We start from the raw sequence: 13,801 nt of genomic DNA on the forward strand, positions 1-13,801 counted from the left end.
CATGGGACATTCTGGACCTCCAAAGGTCCCAATACAGGGTTACAATCAATTAGGGGACTAGGGTAACATTCAATCTATTCACAAAAAGGGTTCCATAAACCCTAATTCCATAATCACATCAACATAGCAGAGTATACTCGAATTCTTACATGGATGATGTATTCTCTGTGTCCCCAATCCTCAAAATGTGACTCCCTTGCTGTCCCTCTAGCCAACCTCTTCTCTTCCTTGCACAACAACTCTTCTATAATCAACAGTGGCCTATAATCCTTGCTCCAGATGCACACAATCGATTTAGGGTTCTTCTCAGAAGGCTAAAATGAATAATGACGACCAATAAGTCCCTTTTATACGTCCCAAACCTGAACGGTTAGGGTTTTCGCTAAACAGCGTAGACTCGCCGAGTCCATATCTGGACTCGTCGAGTCCAGTCGCGAACCCGCGACCAAGTCTGCGATCCTACTCGGCGAGTCCAGGCTCCAACTCGCCGAGTCCCCTCTTAAATCACCCCAAAAACATAATTTAACAATACCTGAGATTCCCGGCTGTTACAGGTGGAGGTTATGGGGGGGAATAGAAATAGGAATTGTAACTGGTGGAGAAGAGATAGGAGAAGTAGAAATATGTATCTTTGGGGTAGGCGAACGTGGTGGAGTGTTGCCACGTTGAGATCCATCCGAATCAGAACCCTCGTCCTCAGATTCGCTTGAGGATGAAGCGATAATCAACTTTCGTCGCGGTTGGGTTTTTCTCCTCTTCTGCGGTGGAGACTGAGCAACCTTAGTGGGTTTCCTTTTCTTGGGAGATGGGCCTTTTGCTCCCTTTTCCACCTGTTTTCCCTTATCAGCTTTCTTGCCTCTAGGAGCAGGCTTGTCAGCGTCATGAATTGATTTCAGCATCTCTGGAGTAAGATCCCTCGGACCAGAACGTCTGAACTCCTTATACGTTTGAATGATCCGACTGTCAGCAGGAACGTCACCATACATCGTTTCCGGGATAGACCCGTTGAAGGGAAATTTTGAAGCATCCGACACAATGATCTTCGTGGTATGGAAAGTACCAATCGAAGATATTGGAGCACCAGCGACAATGGGAACGTGGTACTTGTCCATCACCCATTTCGTGACAATAGTCCAGAATCGGGCATAAGAAATCTCTGAGTGTCGAGAAGTCGAAGAGAGACTCTGAATGAGTTGTTGCCATAGGACCGACCCGTAGTCCATGTTGATGCCATTGTAGATCCCGTACATGATGGAGAGAAATAAACGACTTGCCCCATCGGATCCAGCACTTCGTTCAGATAAGCCCTTGAAGAGAACAGTGAACATTCCATTCCACTGAGGGGGCAGGCACGACTTCTTGAATTTCGTGACAGTAGTGAGCACCTCAGTGTACCCCATGTTGTAGAACATGTTAAACAGATGACCCATTGGAATGGTTTCCGGATTAACCCTCGAAGAATCAGGGGCAAACCCTAACATCGTACAGAACCTCTGTTTGGAAATCGACGCCTTGTCCTCAAAGTAATCGAAGAAAATCCTGTCGACGACCTTGTCGTAGTGAGCCGTGGCAAAGATTTGTGACAGGAACTCCATTGGAACAACTTCAGCCCTGGTAAGAGCAGGAGCGATTGGCGAGAACTTCAGGCATTCGATGATGGGAAACATGAAAGCGTCGTACGCCTGAGGAGTGAGATCAATGATCAAACTCTGCTGGGGATGAATAAGCAAGATGTGAGAGGTTGCGTGAACAGATGAAGAATCTGCCATTGTTGAGATGAAAGTGGGAGAGATGATGAACAGTAGAGGTTTAGAGGAATTTCTTGCTTTCTGAGAATTTAGGTGCAGTAAAGAGGTAAACGGTGGATCACATTACCTTTTATACTGTGGGTAAAGGAGAGAGAAAGATCTTTCCCAAATCTTCAATTGAAAAACGAAGGGTTTTTCGGAGGTGACTGACGCGTGACAGTTGGGTTTGACGATGATCACGCAGGAGAGAGAGTGTCAGTCCCTAATTACACGCCTTCCCATCAGGCGCCGTTTGGAGATGAAACGGTTCCTATTCGCACGCTTTTCCCTGTTGCGCCGTTTGAAATCAAATCGATTGGACTCCCGCCTGAGTCAACATTTCGTCATCTTATCCCTTTAGAGTGAAACGACATCTTTAAAATAAAATCGCCACGTGGATCAATATTAACCACAACTTTTGATAACAGCCAACCCAAGTAAAATTCCTTAGAATTAATGAAACCAGAATTTTGGAAAATCAAAAAGATTTTCGTGCTGAGTGTGTAAAAGAAAAAGAAATAAAGCAACACTTTTGAGGGATTATGTGATGTCAATAAAGACACGAAACAGTGGATCCCGGGCACGAATCTCTTCCTTCAAAGTCAAGAGAGACTTTAAAGTGTTTGTATGGTTTCCCGTTGAATAACGATCAAACACTTATTAAGAAGTGTTGAAAGGCTTCTTTTAATTAGGCTTATGAGGTGGCTTTCGCTTCGATTCATAATTCCTAATCTTGATATAAGATAGAAATCGAACGAAGTACTTGTGAGACCAGTGTAGTCTGTTTGAACAAGTAGGTTGGAGATAATTTAAGTGGCAAGGTAAACTAATGTATGTGAAATCTCAAAAAAAAATTAAAACTGGATCCCAAGGGAAGAAATGTTATTGGATTTAACAATTTCATAGGAATCACTCAAAAGAAAAATAGAGATTTCAGGTTGTACTCCCATGGATAAGTTCGTCAATTCATTAGTGAAAGCTAGAGCAAGTTAATTGTTCACCGTCAATGCATAGTAGGTATTGAATTGTGGGTTTCACTTAGCACGTAGTGACACGAAGCTAAGATCATGAACACAGAAATTGTGCAACCATAAACCTCAGTGGTAATGTCTGAGAGTCTCAAGGGTTACGTTTGTGAAACGAGTGAGATGGAGAAAAATGATGTAGATGGTGAAAAGAAACCCAATGTACCTCTGCTATGAAAAATAGGACTAAGCAGAAAACTCTTATCTCATGTGAGAAGAGAGTTAGGTAGCTCATGATGAGAATAAATATGAGAGCCTAATTGGGAAGACAGGGTTTGTTTGTACCAAGTCAGTAAGGCTTTTATTCAGAATCAGATGAGGCTTTGGTCACATACAGCAGCATGCTTCTAGGGACACTTAGCTAGTGAAATAAGTTAACCACAATGAAATAAATAAAATAAAATAATAATAAAATAAATAATAAAATAAAAAAAATATAAAAGTCAAAATAAAAAATATTTTTGGAGTTTTTGAATTTACGAATTTTTTTTTTTTTGGAATTTTTGATCGAAATAAATAAGACATAAAAAAAATTTATACAAAAAAACGTTGGAACTGAACCCGAGCGTTCGGTTTATTTCGGTTGAGAAAACTTTGGAACCGAACCCGAGTGTTCGGTCTATTTCGGGTGAGAAAATTTTTGTAACCGAACCCGAGCGTTTGGTCTATTTCGGTTGCCAAAGAGAAATAAGATTGAAAAAGAGAAGAACTTTGACAATAAGATAAATGAATTAAGAAAAATGATACAAAAGATTTACAACCATAGAAACTACCTTTGAGTGATAGGCGAAAAGCAGATGATACAACCGAACCCGAGCGCTCGGTCTATTTCGGCACACCAGATCAAGACCCGAACCCGAGCGCTCGGTCTATTTCGGCACACCAAATCAAGACCCGAACCCGAACGTTCGGTCTATTTCGCTTCTTACGTTTGATCTTGAGAAGTAATTTTTGGTACTGACTCCGATTCCATCAATCCAAGCCCTTGTAGAATTTTGTTGAAAGAAGCTTCAGGAAGAGTTTTGGTGAAGATGTCAGCCAGTTGATCAGTGGTTCGAACAAAATAAATTTCGACGTTCCCATCTTCCACATGATCCTTAATGAAGTGATACCTCAGTGTTATGTGCTTAGTCTTGGAGTGTTGCATTGGGTTATGACAGATCCTAATTGCACTTTCAGAGTCGCAATATAGTGGGATCTTTTTCATATTGAGTCCATAGTCCCGGAGTTGGCTTTGGATCCAAATCACTTGAGATGTATAGGAGGCAGCTGCGATGTATTCTGCTTCAGCTGTAGACAGAGATACACAAGTCTCTTTCTTTGATTGCCAGCTAACCAACTTCCCGTCAAGGAATTGGCAGCCTCCAGTAGTGCTTTTCCTATCTAGTCCACAACCTCCAAGGTCTGCATCTGAGTAGGCTTGAACGAAGAAACCTGAGTTTGATGGATACCATAAGCCGAGAGAGGTAGTTCGTTTCATATACCGGAGATTGTTCTTCACTGCAAGCATATGAGGTTCACGAGGATTCGCCTGAAATCTAGCACAGTAGCAAACAGAAAACATTATATCAGGCCTGCTAGCAGTAAGGTACATTAGAGAACCAATCATCTGGCGATATAGCGTAATATCGACTGCTGGCTTGTCCAAGGATGGAGTGAGCTTGGTGCCGAACGCCATTGGAACTTTAACCTTTGAGTCTCCCATCATGTCGAATTTAGCAAGGAGAGTCTTGGTGTAAGCTTCCTGGTTAATAAAGATGCCTTCGGGTCCCTGTCTAATATTTAAGCCAAGGAAAAAGTTAATAGGACCCATTGAGCTCATTTCAAATTCAGTCTCCATCAGCTTTCTGAATTCAGCCGTTAAGCTAGGATTCGTTGAGCCGAAGATGATATCATCGACATAAATTTGAACAATCATAAGGTGGTTACCTTCCTTCTAACGAAAAAAGGTTGGGTCAACCGAACCTTGTTTGAATTTGGACATCTTTAAAAACTTGGTTAGCGTTTCATACCAGGCTCTAGGTGCTTGTTTCAGTCCATATACCGCTTTGTCCAGAATATAGCAGTGATTGGGGTACTTTTCATTCACGAATCCCGGAGGTTGCTCCACGTACACCGTTTCTTCAAGTTCTCCATTTAGAAATGCGCACTTCACGTCCATTTAGTAGACCTCAAAGTTCTTGTGTGCAACATAGGCAAGAAATATTCGAACAGATTCCAGCCTAGCTACAGGAGAAAAAGTTTCCTCATAATCGATTCCTTCCTCCTGGCAGTATCCTTTCACAACCAAACGAGCTTTGTTTCTTATTACATTGCCTTCCTTGTCCATTTTATTCCTAAAGACCCATTTGAGACCAACAACCGAGGCATCTTGAGGAGTTGGAATGAGGCACCAAACTTTATTTCTTTCGAACTCATTAAGTTCGTCTTGCATAGCTTGAACCCAATCAGAGTGATCAAGAGCAGTATTTACTATCTTCGGTTCAACTTTTGAGACGAAAGAGTTAAACATGCAGAACTCTACTTTTGAGAATAGAGATGCTTGCTTTGCCTTCAGTTGAGATCGGGTCAGGACCTTTTCAGAGACATTTCCCACTACCTTTGAAACAGGATGATCTCTGGTCCATTTGACAAGAGGAGGGTAATTCGGATCATAGGATGGATCCAATTCATCATTTACCATCTCTTCTAATTCAGATTGACTGTCATCATCATAAAACATATCGGCATTCTCCCCCTCGACTGATGAGCTTTCAGGGGTATCTTGACTTTCTGGTGCTACAGGAGTTTCGGGAGCATTTGGGCTTTCGGTAGCAACAGTACCTTCGGGTGCAGTAGAGCTTTCGGGTGCATTTGAGCTTTCAGGAGCTACAGTACTTTCGGGTGCAGCTGGAGAAGAGTTCTCCCCCTCAACCTGTGAACTTGGCAGTTTTGATGAAGATGGATTCTCCCCCTCAACTGAAGCATCGTGCTGAGAAGATTCATTTAGAACTGATTCTCCTTCACCCAGTCGTTTGGCAGCGTCATCGACGATTTGCTTCAGATGGTCAACTTTGTTGTCTGCTGCATTGGCTTCTGAGAGAGTAGCCTTCTCCGGTTCATCGAATAACTCCACAAATTGCTCAAACAAATTTGCAATTGAGGCTGTGACTTGGCCTATTTGAGAAAAGATTTCTCCAACTGATTCTTCCGTGGCCTTCAGCTTCTTGACATAGCTGTCATCGAAAGTCACATAATATGTTTCTTCAATCTTCCTCGAACGCTTGTTTAAAACCCTGTATGCTTTCGAAGTAAGAGAGTATCCCAGAAAAATTCCTTCATTGGCTTTAACGTCGAACTTGTTACGATGATCTTTAGAATTGAAGATAAAGCATCGAGAGCCGAATACGTGGAAGAATTTGACGTTTGGCTTTCTGTTGTTGATGATCTCATAAGGAGTAAGAGTGAAACGCTTATTGAGATAGGACCTGTTCTGCGTAAAACATGCTGCAGCAATAGCATCAGCCCAGAAATATAGAGGTAAAGAAGCGAAACTTAGCATGGTTCGGGCCGCCTCACACAAAGATCGGTTTCGTCTTTCGACAATTCCGTTTTGTTGAGGGGTGTAGGGAGCTGAGAAGTTGTGACTGGTTCCTTTTCTGCTAAAAAGTCTTCAAATTCTTTATTCTTGAACTCCAGCCCATTGTCGCTTCTGATGTTGCAAACGACTTTCCTCAGCTGCACTTCAACCTGCTTGATAAACATCTTTAGCTTGAGAGTTGCCTCAGATTTGTGCTTCAGAAAGAACACCCATGTAAAGCATGAAAAGTCATCAACAATAACAAGAATATACTTGCTACCTCTAATGCTTTCGATAGAAGATGGTCTACATAAGTCAATGTGAATTAACTCAAGTGGTTCAACGACGTTAGTGTTGATTATGGATGGGTGACTTTGACGACTCTGCTTCCCCATTTCACATGCAGCACACAAATGTTCTCGATCGAACTTGAGCAATGGAAGACCCCGAACATGACCTCCCGTGACAAGTTTGTTGATATCCTTGAAATTGAGATAGGAGAGCCTTCGGTGCCACAGCCAACTTTCGTCAGAATGTGCTTTGGATAGTAGACAGATAGCTGGATTTCCTTTGATAGGTTTGAGATTGAGAGGAAACATTTCGCCTTTGCGCTCTGATTTGAGAATCACTCTTTTTGTTTTCTTCTCTATTATTTCTGAACCCTCATCATCAAATGAAACTTTAAGACCGGTACCTCCAACAAGCTGTAATACACTGATGAGGTTATGCTGTAGTCCTTCAACGTATGCAACTTTTCTAATCGTGAAGTCTCCATTTGTTATCATCCCATAACCTTTTATCGTGTCGTATGAGTTGTTCCCGAACTTGACATTCCCGCCGTTTGGAAGAGATCGGAATTCCCTCAGCTCTTCCTTCCTTCCGGTCATGTGACGTGAGCAGCCACTGTCAATATACCATTCTTCGTCGAACTGCTCGTCACTGATTACCTACAAAAATCAAGCAGATTTAGGAACCCAAAGTTTCTTGGGTCCACGTGAGCCTTTCACAGGAACAGGAATAGTAAGAAAAATGTCAACTAGATATGTTCTTTTTATTAAAGTTGTTTCATCTTTCTTCTTAATGGTGAAAACTTTAATTTTGTTGGGATTTGTTATAGTCGGTTTGGATTCAGGTTCAGGCGTTTGGGCCTTGGAATGCTTTTGATCATTCTTGACTAAGGAAACCTTCGATTTTCCTTTCAAATCTGTTGAAGATTTTGCATTTTGAGTTTGAATAGAATTAGATTTAGAATGGGGTTGAGAAGAATTAGAATGAGAGAATTTAGACTGAGAAGTTTTCTTGACTTGACGTTCTAGGTGGCCCTTTTGTTTTTGGTCATTAGTGGGACCGAACCTTGAACCTTGGCAGCTTTTGCTCTCGGAACCGAACCTATGCTTTCGGTAGCTGGTGTTCTCTGAACCGAACCTTTCCCTTCGGTTGTTATTCCTTTCTTGCGGTCTGTCTTCTCTTTTCTCTAAATTTCTGTCATGATCAGAAAAATGGGCGTTTTGAGATCGCCAGAACTGTTTCCGCTCTGAGAGATTCTTTTTGTATCTCAGATTCCTTTGCTTCTTTTGATCCTTCACTTGCTTCGGCTGTCTGTGGATGTTGGCTTTTTGCTTTTGCTTCCTGTCAGCCGGTTCACTTTGAACTGATGATGTTTCGCTTGAAGGAGTGACTTCTATAGGAACTTCTTTTGTACCACTGGTACTTGGCACATCGAAGTTGTCAGGCTTGTTTAGTGGCTCTGGCACATATCTGCCTTTGGTTTTCCAAAACGTTCGCTCTGACAGACCAACAGTTTCGTCAGCATTATCTATAGGAGTAGACCAGAAAAATTCATCACAGCCATCTGCATTATCTTCGTTTACAATGGCGGTGAGTTCGGCTGTCTGATGTTCGGTTACTCCTGTGACCTTATACACCTGATTTGGTGTTGTTCTCACCTTTTGGTACACAACTGCCTTTTCTTCTAGAATCAAGGACTTATTTTGGGACAAACGAGCAAACTCCATAGAATTTTCAGAAATAAGATTTTTGTGGTTTTCGGGTTCACTCTTGACAAACTCAGAACATTCGACTTCATCCTCTATAGAAATTTCACTCATATCATCATCCTCATTGAGCTCAGATGCGTTTTCAGCATCAATTTTATTTTCTGAGCTTAAGTTGGCATTCAATGAGTCAAACTTTTGTATGGTTTCGGTCTTTAGTTTCAGTTTATCGTTTTCATCCAAAAGGTTTTTCAACATGTCCTTATGGTCCTTGGACTTTATAAAAGATTCGATTTTGTCCAGACCATACATATACGTCGGATTCACATCATCAGACGAAACTACACTTTCACAATTATATGCTTCAGCGTCGATTTCATCTTCCTTAAATTCAAGGAAGGATAAAATCATGCGATGAATTTTCCGCCCTATTTCACAGTTCAAGTGAAGTTGAGTGATGTTAGCATAAAGACGTTTAGCAATTAAACAAAAGACATTTCTTTGTTTCAAAAGTTTTAAATTGTCTCTTTGCAAATAAATGTTTTCATCTTTGGTTTTAATCAGCTCCGACTCCTTCAGCTCTATCCACATCCTCCGTTCCTCACTCTTGGAAGACACCCTGCTTATTTGGTTAGTTAGGTTAGAATTGGTGACCCGTGTTTGAGTTAAACTGCTATCTAGATTTGAGATTCTTGAATTTAAGCTTTTTAATTCTTTTTCATATGAATTTTGTGGGACTTTAAATGAAACAAAAACGGATTGTACCTTCTTGATTAATTCATCAAGCTCATTGAACTGCACGCTGAGAGGTTTTGCTGTGAAGCATAGGTCCTCTCGCTCCTTGGTGTCCTCATTCCCACCATCCGTATTGTATCCCCTCATTTGAGATACATCTGTCACCATCAAGCACTTCCCGCCGCTTTCTTCACCTCTTGCAACGTATGCATTTCCATGAGATGGCTTCCTGACCTCATCATCCTCTGAGTCGGTTGACCAGACCTGCACGCCACCGAACTCATCATCCGCTGCCGAACCCTGCACAATTAAAGCATTCATTGAAGGGTTAGCAGTAGCTTTCTTTCTCTTGATCTCTTCCAGCTTTTTCATCAACAAGGCCTCTTCATCTTTTTCCTCATCCTTCTCTGCCATTTTCTTTAGAACGCAGTCTTTGGCATAGTGGTTCTTTCCTCCACAGTAGTAGCAATTCACACCTGAATCTCCTTCAACTTTCGCCTCTTTCTTTGGTTCTTCTGTCTTCGGTTCCTCCCTGACCTTTTCAGAACTGTAGCTTCCCTGCCAATTTCGGTTCTTATTGGTAAGGAACCTTTTCTTAATGAACCTCTTTGGATTCGATACCATCATTGCATAGTCTTCAGAAGTAAGATCATAGTCTTCTAAATTGAGATCTTCATCTTCTACCACACTTTTGCTTTTGGACAAGAGTGCCAAGGACCCTAAACTGGAAACAACATTTTTCTCTTGTAAAACAATCTTTTCTTGGGATTTCAAAATCCCCACCAGCTTTGCCAACGAATAGGATTTAAATTGCTCATGAGCTTTAACAGTGGACACAACCGCTCTCCACTCGGATCTAAGACCATTCAAAAAGGTTACTTTTTGTTCAATCAGCTTCCTTTCTATATCGTGTTTGATCATCTTGTTAAGAAGATGATTGAAGCGATCGAACGTCTGAGTAACAGTTTCATCTAAATTCTGCTTAAATTCACCAACCTCAAACAAAAGCAAGGTCTGAATAGAATGCTCCAAATCTTCATCTGTAGAATATAGCTCTCGCAGCCTATCCCATATTTCTTTAGCAGTGCTGCATGAACTCACTAGCTTGAATGTATCTGATTGCAGAGCGAATCGAATCAGTCTCAATGCTTTAATGTTGCATTGAAACTTTTCCTTTTCGTCTTGAGCAATATCCTTTACGTCCTTTAACAGATCATTGTACTCCTTCTGAGTTTTAATGATTTTTGACGTTCCAGAGTGAGCAAATGGTCCAGAAACGATTGCTTCCCAAATAAGGTATCCATTGTCTTCCGATCCGATGACATAATCTTCAAAGTGATGTGCCCAGACTTCGTAATCCTGGGTGTAAAGGATAGGAATCTTCGTCGTCGATCCAATGCTGTTAGAGATGTTGATGGGATTAGATTGTGACTCGTCCATGCTTGATCGTTTTTAACCTGTTTGAAAGATCAGACTTGTAATATTTAATATTAGGGCAAACAAATAAATGCTGAGTTACGTCAATAATGGAGTGACGGCTCAATAAATATTAGTTAATGCGGAATAACCCTAATCGCAAACTCTTTCACAGAAAAGATGTGTATGAATTACACAGCCTCCTGCTCTAATACCAATTGATGAGTTATTAATTAACTCTTTGATCGATTAGATCTTTGTAACAGGTATGCGATGAACGTAAAAACAGTGAACAAAACACAAGTATGAATCAAGATGTGTCGAATGATTAGATTACTCGATCCTCAGCAGAGCTCGACTAAGAACTTCCACTGTAGAGGATTCTAGGGTTACAAAAACAAGAACGATAAATCTGCTGAACAATAATACTCTAATCGTTACGAATCGTCCTTTCGTTCTGGGATACATGCAAGCATCTATATATACTAAACCCTACAAAACTCACGGATGGACAGGCCCATACCGGAGATATATATTGGACTAGCTAACGATCCCAATAGACGCAACACAAAATACGACCCAACAAATTGTCGTGTTCTATATTAACATGTTTAATCCTTGAATAATTTGGTTATTCTAATTATCCATAGTCGTTCATAGTTATGGGATCATCTATGAGGTAAGACTAATATGAATGGATTGGTTGGTTTTCACGGATATGAAAATAGCAAGAGCTGCTACCAACTTCATAGGTACTTGATTGGAGAACAAGTATTTGACACAACTTGCATCAAAATCACTTTATGGATCGTTGTCATAAGTGATGTTTTGGTCAATGTAGTATCTTTGTAATCTTTGACCTCAGATACATATTTGGGACTTGAGTGTAGGAATTGTTGAACTTTGACATGGTTTAATGTTGTTCCATAAAATTTAGTTATAAGGGCCACCGTTGGGTATAACTTTAACTACATGATGGTCATATGTAGTCAAGATGAGATTTGTTCGTCTTATTCATTGAGAGTTAGAAATCTAAGGCCTTACTAAAAGTTGAACAATACATGGGATTGATCGCGATCTGTATCCCATGTTCAACATGATGTCTGAGACAAAGGAATAATTGATACCATACATTTAGTAACAATTATAGTTTTGAGCTCTTGTAATTGGTTGTTTATAATATGAAACCCTTCATTTGTTTTTAGGGGCGGTAGCCTGTTGCTAGCATCATCTACTGTCTATGTCAATCTGTAATGAATCTTGTGAAAGTGGGAGATGTTTTTTTTATTATATGCTCAATAATCATTATTGAATGATATTGCTAATAACATATGATCTTATAGGGTCATACCTTTATCTAGTTGGAGAAACTAGATAAAGATTTTGTCCCTTTTCTTTCACCATGGCCGATTTTAAGAAGGCATGGGAGGTTGCTTATCAACCTCCCTCTTATGTTCCCCATGCTTTCTTTACTAGTTATTACTTTAGAGTATTATTATGTGTAGGATTTTCTTTTGCATATGAGTATTTAAAGGTGTATGATGCTTGCAAAATGATAACTTTTCTCTCTTGTTCTTCTCTTAAAACCATAACATCATCTTCTCCTCTTCTTTGCTCTCTTTTGAAGAAAAAGTTGCAAGTATTGGTGATGTAAAAGTGCTCCTTTAGTGCTTAATTGTGTTAAGCACTCAAAGGTTTAATAAGTACTTTATACAAGATGAGAACTAACATTCCAAGTGCCTTATTCTTAATGGTAGATACATTGTAGATAATACCTATTCTTGAGTTTTTTCTATTTTCATCAACTCCGCAATTCCAAGTGGGATCAAAGGCTTCAAATGTTATCTATTTAACTTCTTATGGTTGTTATTATATTTCTAGTTCATTTATTTGGATCCTCTTGGTGATTTTGTTAAAATTATCTAAAAATAAGTTGGTTATTTCTAAAGTCTTTTGTTTGTCGTTCTTAAATTTGTTTTATAAAAAAAGATTGTTTTTAATTATGAAAACTCATCACCAACTTTGTCCAATCTGGTTAATAGATGTATTGATAGTCCTTTTACCCTTTGTAAAGTGTGTGGGTTACTTGAAGAAGAAACAACCCATGTTTTTTTTTCAAATGTGAAGTTAACATATTCTATTGGATATATCGGCCAAATAAACTCTCAACTTTGTCCAATCTAGTTAACAGAGGTATTGATATTCCTTCTACTATTTGTGAAGTGTGTTGTTTACTTGAAGAAGACATGACATGTATTTTTGTCAAACGTGAAGTATCCATGATTTTTTTGGAGGTTTTTAATGAAGTTGTGTGATTTTGATAGGCCTACTTTTGTTGAGTTATTGGATGTCATACATTGGATCGACAATATCCAAGTTGCCAAAAGAAGTATCTATGAGGAGCTGATTATGTGACACAGAATAAAAGCAAAAGAATAAGAGAAATCAAAGTTATTTTTACTTCTGAAATTGAAGATGCCTCTAAAGGCTTGCAAATGACCCTTTATAAAGGGCGAGACTAAATTTGGCAGGTACAACCAAATTTGGAAAAATGAAATCAATAATAAATTCTACTAAATAATCTCCTAGATAAGAGAGAAAATTTCAAAAATGGATATTATATCATTAAAATAGTATAAAAACAAAATGGAAATTATTTCAAAATTAGGGAAAATGGGGATTTAGGGGCCTAAATAGTGAAACTTGATGGTCGACAGTTGGGCAGATCGACTTCACCTACCTATTAGTAGCCTTGGCCCATTGATATATCGCACACCTCCAAATTCCTTACGGCTCAAAAGTTATGTCTCTTTCAAGCGAAGCCTTTTTTTGGCCCAGTTTGTCTTTATCCCATCCCACTTGTCCATAAAAGCTTCTGATAGATCATCTATGTGCTTGCAACATTATGACAATGTGGTGGGTCATTTGTAAATTCAAAAATGATATTACTTTTGGTAACCACAATGTCACAAGGGATAATCTTGTTGATTTAATTGTTGATTATTCTTATTTTTGGTTTGTAAATAGGAACAAAAAGTTTAATGTTTCGTGGGTGGACTGGTTGAAAAATTCGATTATGGCCATGGGCGGTTTTTACTAGGTGCCTAGTGTGGAGTACTTACAAGTAATAAGTTGAGTTTTAGTCAGGTAACTTATTCTTTATTTTTTTGTTATTTCAATTTAATTTAAATAGCTTTATGTGTTTTATATATATATATATATATATATATATATATATATATATATATATATATATATATATAATTTTAATAGATAAGAGGGCTA

The sequence above is a fragment of the Lactuca serriola genome, chromosome 4 (assembly GCF_051521515.1).
Source record: "Lactuca serriola cultivar US96UC23 chromosome 4, Lser_US96UC23_V15, whole genome shotgun sequence".
Lineage (NCBI taxonomy): Eukaryota > Viridiplantae > Streptophyta > Magnoliopsida > Asterales > Asteraceae > Lactuca > Lactuca serriola.